Below are 7,173 nucleotides of genomic sequence, written 5' to 3' on the forward strand. Positions count from 1 at the left end.
TTGTCTTTATTAGTCCCACAAGTGGAAAATTGCATCGTCACGGCAGAAAAGTGGACAGTGCAAGACAAGAGTAGCAAAATTAAAAATAATAGAATAAAAACTGTACCAACAGTACAGTATAAAAAGTGCACTATACAAACAATCTGGAAACATAAATTTGGATGAGTATATTGAAAAATATTTATATATATATGTGTGTATATGTAAACAGATAAATATATGTATGTATAAATAGAGTGTATGTATATTATGTACAGAGTGGATATATAAATATATGTACAGAGTGGATATATAAATATATGTACAACACTGGATATACAGTATCTATATGGACAGGCACGCAATGGAGTGACAGGGATTGACAAGAACTAATATTGCACATAGAAACTACCATGGTGTATTGGATGTGTGTGTTTGTTAGTCTATGTGTGTGGGGTCAGCTGCAAGGACTTTGTTGCAGAGTCTGACAGCGAACAGCATTTGAGCATAAGTATCTGAGTGAAGGTATTTGTTAACCTGGAGAGGCGCTTCTATGGGGTCACCTGTCTGTGTGGGACCATGTTGTTCATACTGCAGACAGTGAGTACATTACGCCTGCCTGTCCATGTTACATCATTGTAGCAGGATTGACCTGATCAAACTTAGGCATCTTGAGTGTGAACTGGATCATTAGCACCTAATAGCTGTGCTTTTATTATAGGTGCTCCACATTTTATTTACATTTTAAAAATATTTCTCCTCTTTCCATATTTAGCTGTGAGGTCTTCGGCAATGCCACCCGTTTTGTGTCACACTGTTGGGTGTCAGCAGGAGCCAGCTGACTTTCTATTTACTTGTCTCACCTCGTCTCAGTGACCTCCCATCATCAGCAAGGAACGGGAGAGATATATGTTGTCAGCTGAGCTCTAGTCTCCTTCTTATGTTCCCCTTCTGTTCAGGTAATGACCAGCTCCTTTTTTGAAGCTTACTCCAGCCTGAGATTTGGTTAGTCTGTTGTTTGACTAAAGTGTTTTTAACTTCCACAGAACTCTGGGGGCTGGCCGGGGATGGTCAACTTCCTGTGCAGGGTCACAGGGGGTCTGGAGACTATCCTGAAAGCTATGGGCACAAAGCAGGGAATAACCCAGGACGTGGTGCCAACTAGGGCTGCACGATTTGGGGAAAATATCGAATCGCCATTTTTCTGACAGAAATTGCGATTACGATTTGATTTGCGATTTAATTTTTTTATGTCAAGCTTCAGTTCAATATTCAGTGTGTAGTCATTTTAAAACATATGACACAGGATGAGATACCATCAGTATTAACTGGTCTATATTCTAATGCAAGGATGAGAATTTAAAGATGTGATGTGTCAAGTTAAACAAAGTAATAATGAAAACAATTGCAGCATAAAGAAAAATAGCGATCTTGCAGGTAACGCCTCAGTGGATCTGTTTGGGCGGTAGGCGAACTGTAATGGGTCTATGGAATTTGGGATGGATGAACAGATTAAGTTCTTTACCAGCCTTTCAAACACCTTCATGGCCAGAGATGTTAGGGCTACCGGGCGGTAGTCATTCAGGCTGGAGGGCTTGTTGTGCTTCGGAACGGGAACTGTGGTGGACCGTTTAAAACACGTTGGCACAATAGACAGAGCTAGGGACTCATTGAAGATCTTAGTGAAAACACCAGTCAGCTGATCAGCGCAGCATCGCAGGACTGAAATCCCGTCTGGTCCCGCTGCTTTTCTGATGCTCACCTGCTTCAGAGCCCGGCGCACATCGCGCTCTGCCAGGCTAACCAGAGCCGCGCTGCTGTCCTCGCTCACCGAGATCAGACTGTTGTTGTCTCCGTGGTGAGAGCTGTTTATCTCAAACTGTGCGAAGAACGCGTTCAGCTCGTCGGCGAACACAGCGTCAGTGCTCAACGCAACAGCGTGTTTATTCTTATAGTCCGTGATTGTATATATTCCTTGCCACAGTCGGCGGGAGTCATGAAGGTGAAAATATGACTCCACCCGTTTCCGGTTTTAACAGCAGGCGCTGTTAGAACTACTTAAGACTTCCGAGTTGGCGTGTAATCAGCGTGGACGCTGGTAGCTATGACCATGCTGGGACTGATGTATCTCCAAGCTTAACTTCTGGCGTATCCTGCTAATACTGGGACAGGTATGTGTTGTTAATCCTGTACATGTCTTTGTCATGTCAGGATATTATGATTGGCCTGTTTGCATTTTTACCGTGTCCATGTTGTATTGTTTGTTTCAGAACATTACACTGCAGTCTGGGGTAACCTGTTGCATGTATTGTTTGCCCAGGCTGTTTTAAACTGTTTTGTATACTACCCAATTGGGAGTTAAGTGTTGCTTTATTCAGTGTGTGTCAGGGTCAGCCCCTGCTGTGGTCCTACCGAGTCCTGAACTGCAAGACTTTCAATGGTCACTTAAGGTACCTGAGTACTGTGAGGGTTGCAGGGTATTGGATTGAAGTGTATATTAGGATAAGTGGGTTTGCACAGTCACGTGTGGTATAGAAACCCTAGCTTCCCACCAGTGTGTCTACCCGCCCTTGGTTCAATAGGCCTCTGTCCCAATGTCTTGGTGATTTGTTTTCTTTTTTCATCTTCCCCTTTTTGTCTGTTTACTGTCCCTTCCCCAACATCAAGGTAGTGACCTATTTAATTGGTGACCAATCAAGAATATTTGTTGTTAAAGGTTGTACTTTTATATTTCTGTAAAACCTGCATCTGTACTTCTTATTAGAGCATTGTTCCCTTGCTCTGGCACACTCCGTAGGTAATGAAGCGCAAGGGGTGGCGTAGTCAGTGTACAGTAAGGGGCGCCACAACTAATAACACTCAAAATACCGTAATGTTCATCATAACAGAGTGGCTGTTCTGTCCTGAAACCGTAAAGCTGGAATTTTTTTAAACATAATATGCATTTTATAAAAAGAAGTTCTCAGATGACACCGCCATTAAGACTCAAAAAATTGGCCAAAAATGATGTAGAGAAGTGCAAACGTGATGAAAGTCGTACCCCTCGTTGCACAACCTCATAAAGGTTTTGTTTTTTTTTAAATGATCATTCTGGTTTTTTTTTTTTGCAAACAATTTTTTATTGGGTTTTACTACAATGCACAAAAAAGTGACACATCAAAAACTGTTCAACATACAAAACAAAAAAAACACCAGAACCAAACCCCCCCCCCCCCCCCACCGGAGCAAGACATTAAAGGAAACAAAAGAATATACATCTATATACATACACAGTAATATACATACAGCAATAATAAATAAAACACATACACCTATAAATGCAAATGCATGCACCCCCCCAGACATCCACATAGATACACAACACACACCAAATATATTGCCATATAGCATATCTACATAACCGTACCAGAACATAAGAACATAAGAAATTAACCAGACACAATAGGTGATGTGCTCTCCTCAATGTACTGTAGTACAAGTGAAGCATTACGCTCCCAATTGTTGATAGTAACGTCTGAGGCACCATTTATTCAAGCAGCAGACAGCTCCAACATGATCAGATTGTAAAGGGAAGCCCTCCAGACTATGAAAGTGCAACGACTCGGGTCTTTCCACCTTGAGACCAACAGAAGCTTTGTAGCGACAGAGGATAAAGAAATCGTCTGTTGCTGAGAAGGGGAAAAAGAAAGGAGAGAGAACTCTAAGAATAACAGAGATTGAGGAGAACAAGGGACAGTCACATCCAGCAGATCAGAAAGAAAGGAGGAGACCGCATACCAAAGAGCGGCCACAGGTGGACACTCCCAGAACATACCAAGGGCTCTAAGTGGGCACAATTTACAAAGGGTATCAGGATCGAGAGCCATAGCGAAGCGCAATCGTGGAGTACAGTACATCCTGTGCACAAAACTAAACTGAACGTGCTGGTGATTGGGATTTCTAGAAGCCCGCTTAATATTTTTAAAAATGGTGCGCCAGCACAATGGAGAAGGAGAAGAGATATCACCCCATTTACGGGCAACAGGTGGAATAACCTGACCAGCATTACGCAAAAACATGTCCAGCGTGGAGACTGGTCTATTAGATTTGGACAGGGAAGCCACAAATTTGCAAAAGGGGTGAATAGGCAAAGGAGCAGAGAAGGAAATCCCACATGTTCTGAAGACAGATCGCAGTTGTAGAAAGAAAAAGAAGGAAGAAGGAGGGATAGGAAATTTAGAGCTGAGAGCCTGGAACGTGAGGAGGCCAGAGTCATCAAATAGATCACCCAAAACACGGATTCCGGACGAGATCCACCGGGAGTTTGTGATGGGCTGACCACCAATGTTAAGCGCTCTATTAAGAAATACTGGTGTATTTGAGTGCCAGACAGGGACAGAGCCAGTGCGCTTCTCGACCCGATGGAAAATCTGCACAGCATAAGACACAATTGAGCCTAGCACAGGTTTAGCTGCCTTAGCTTTCAGGGAGAGAAAAGGGAGATGTTGCAGCTGATGCGGACGCGCCAGATTCTCCTCTATTGGAAACCAGGAAGGCGGTGATGGGGGAGGCTGAAGCCAGTGCCAGACCGAACGGAGAACAAAGGACCAGTGGTACCATTCATATTCCGGTAGAGCGAGACCCCCATCATCTCTAGAAAGAGTAAGAAAGGAGTACCTTATGCGAGGCTTGCGGGCATTCCAGAGAAAGGACGTTACTGTCGACCGGACATCTTTCAAAAAGTGGGAAGGGGGCGGCAAAGGAAGCATAGCACTTAAGAAATTTAAGCGGGGCAAAAAAAAAATTTCCCAGAGGAAACTCCAATTAAGCCTGTCAAAGGCCTTCTCGGCATCCAATGAGAAAAGAGCAGTGGGAGGAGAGGAAGAATAATCATTTTTAACAATATGCAGAAGACGACGCATATTGTCGGCTGCGTAGCGAGCTGAAATAAAACCAGTCTGATCGGGATGTACAATCTTAGCTATCATTAACTGAAGGCGGCGAGCCAACACCTTAGCCAATAGCTTAACATCAGAGTTCATTAAAGATAGGGGACGGTAGCTGGAACAATCAGCAGAGTCTTTGCCCTGTTTTAAAAGCAAAGAGATTATCACAGAATTTAAAGCGGGGTGGAGCTGAGAGGAGCGTATGGTGGAGGACAGCATACGAAACAGAGGGGAGGCTAACTGTGCCCAGAAGGTGAGCAGCACCTCAGCTTGAATACCATCCATCCCAGGAGCTTTATTCTTAGAAAATGACTTAAGGGCCTCAGTGAGCTCACAAAATGTAATGGGGGCTTCCAGTAGTAAGGCATCCTGCTGAGCAAGTATAGGGAGAGAAGCCAGGGAAAAAGGCGAGTCCAGGGCTGTCTGAGATGGAGGGCTGTCGGATAAGTAGAGATCCTTATAGAAATCAAGAAAACGGTCATTAATTTCAGAAGGGTTGGTGGTTACAGCTCCATCCTTGAATTTTACACTTGAAAAGTGTCACACTGGCGGAGCCTAAGCGCCAACAACTTACCAGGCCACTAGCGTAATACCGTGTCCTAGTGCGATGTACAAGAAATTCAGCCTTACGCAAAAGTAAACCATTGCGTTCGGCCCGCACCCTGGCGATACGAGCCTCATGCGCTTGGTCCAAATGCACCAATGCACTCCAAATGTGTCTCCTGCAAAAAAGCAATGTCCACCCTATTTCTAAACAAAATGTCTGTGACACTAGAGCGCTTCTGAGGGGTCGAAAGCGTCCTCACGTTCCAGGTAGCCATAACTAAGTTAGCCATCAGCAGCTATAAAAGACATAGATCCACAGCACAATACTGGAGAGAGAGAGACAAAGAGGGAGACGTCAATAGAGTAGCACATCGTTAGAGAAGGAATTAGTGAAAACAGACAACCCATAAACAAATAAGCTCCAGTAATACAAACCCCTAACACGCCATAAGAAAGAACACCATCATCCAATGAGCCGAAGGGCGCGAACCCCAAGGCAAAACAACCACAAAACACCCCCCTCCCCCCCATCCCCCCAGAACAGCGCGGGGCCAAAAGCCAGCGCGTGACACGCAAGGGATAAGGCATGCGTGAATACTCAAGCCCGCCGGCCACCCCCGGCGTAAACTACAAAGCAAAATCAACTATAGAACAGACACAAAATCGTTAACAGAAAAGCACCCGATTTATATACTCCACACGCACAGTGTGACCGCAATATAATAACAGGCAAACAACAAAGCAGACCGAATAGGCATATTAAATTGGCCAGGACCCGGTGGAGGTGAAAGCGCCGATTGCCTGAAGAGCTTCTTCTGGGTCGGTAAAAAACCACTGGTTACCCGCAAAAGAAAGGCGAACTTTAGTCGGGTACAACAGAAAAGCAGGAACACCAGCTTCCCGAGCCTTCTTCAGAACGGGGGACATAGCCTTGCGAGCTCGAGCCGTCTGGCCGCTGTAATCGGCGAAAAAAAGGATTTTTCGTCCCTCGAAACGAACCCAGTGAACCCAGAACATGCTGAGCCCTCCAGCTCCACCTTCTGGATCCCTGTGGGCCCTAACAGCACGTGGCAGCAGCTTGAGATCGAAGGCCGCAACTACCTGCAGAAGCTGGATGAGCTCAGCATCCCCGAGGGACTCTGGAGCATTACGGACTACGGTGATGATCACACCGTGGTCATGTCCGTGCATGTCTCCGTGCATGTGAGCAGTTCTCTGCGAACATGGGGCACGAGGCAGGAGGAGAGGCCTCCTCAGAGGCCCGCTGGCACCAGTCAGAGGAAGCGCAAGGCCGAGCCCGACGACACCAGCGGCTCAAGTTCTCCTCCACCGCACAAGAGGCCCATGCGCTTCTGACTGGATTCCATGTTTTTACGCTGTAAGTTACATTTTTATTTCAACATAATTAGAAGATCCCGCAGGAAAATATTAGTCAGTTACTTAATAAATGACCAAAAAGTAGTTGAATAGGACAGCTGGCCAACGTGTCTGTGTGCTTCCACTGACTGGCACCCTGACATATACAGTATAGTGATGGATTCTAAATCTCATCGAGTAACAGTCCTTTATCTCAACTATCTGCACCATTTTGCCAAGAGCGAGAGTTTGCGCATCCAGAAAGTTTAACCGTTTTTGTTTTATTTCAAACTGCCTTCATTGACCGGAAACCGTAAATATTTTAAACTCTGCGCTAAGACACATTCGCATGGCGTTAGTTTTACCG

This window comes from Paramormyrops kingsleyae, unplaced genomic scaffold, assembly GCF_048594095.1.
Source record: "Paramormyrops kingsleyae isolate MSU_618 unplaced genomic scaffold, PKINGS_0.4 ups27, whole genome shotgun sequence".
NCBI classification, from domain to species: domain Eukaryota; kingdom Metazoa; phylum Chordata; class Actinopteri; order Osteoglossiformes; family Mormyridae; genus Paramormyrops; species Paramormyrops kingsleyae.